Here is a 267-nt window from a genome sequence, read left to right as displayed (position 1 = left end):
CTTGCCTGCATGGAGCCTGATTTTTGAAAGCTTCTGGCATCACAATTCTGGTTTAACAGGGCAAATTTGGGTTTTTTTTTTTTTTTTTTTTTTTTTTTTTTTTTTTTTTTTTTTTTTTTTTTTTTTTTTTTTTTTTTTTTTTTTTTTTTTTTTTTTTTTTTCCTTCCCCCCTTTTTTTTTTTAAGGTAGTCTAATCCAGAAAGATTTTCATGTGGGAACAGAGACAGTGTTCAAGACCCTGGGAAGGGTCTGTATTTCAGAGGACCA

The sequence above is a fragment of the Phaethon lepturus genome, unplaced genomic scaffold (assembly GCF_000687285.1).
Source record: "Phaethon lepturus isolate BGI_N335 unplaced genomic scaffold, ASM68728v1 scaffold36416, whole genome shotgun sequence".
Taxonomy (NCBI): Eukaryota; Metazoa; Chordata; class Aves; order Phaethontiformes; family Phaethontidae; genus Phaethon; species Phaethon lepturus.
The sequence above is the reverse complement of the archived record's forward strand: the minus strand, read 5'-3'. Positions refer to the sequence as shown.